Here is a 388-nt window from a genome sequence, read left to right on the forward strand (position 1 = left end):
GAAAGAAGCCGAGCCGAAAAAAGTTAAAGTACAAACGTGCAAGCATACTAACCTAACCCTAGGTAAGGCATGTCAGAGCGAAAGACAGTAAACTCGAATGAGCCAAGAAAGAGCGGTGCGGGGCCGGTCGGAGCGCACCCTTTTCTCGGTGGCTGGCGGGCGAGAGAGTGCTGCGTCGCCGGCATTGGCGTCGAAAGAAGCCGAGCCGAAAAAAGTTAAAGTACAAACGTGCAAGCATACTAACCTAACCCTAGGTAAGGCATGTCAGAGCGAAAGACAGTAATTTCGAATGAGCCAAGAAAGAGCGGTGCGGGGCCGGTCGGAGCGCACCCTTTTCTCGGTGGCTGGCGGGCGAGAGAGTGCTGCGTCGCCGGCATCGGCGTCGAAA

Source organism: Styela clava, chromosome 5, assembly GCF_964204865.1.
Source record: "Styela clava chromosome 5, kaStyClav1.hap1.2, whole genome shotgun sequence".
In the NCBI taxonomy this organism is placed as follows: Eukaryota; Metazoa; Chordata; class Ascidiacea; order Stolidobranchia; family Styelidae; genus Styela; species Styela clava.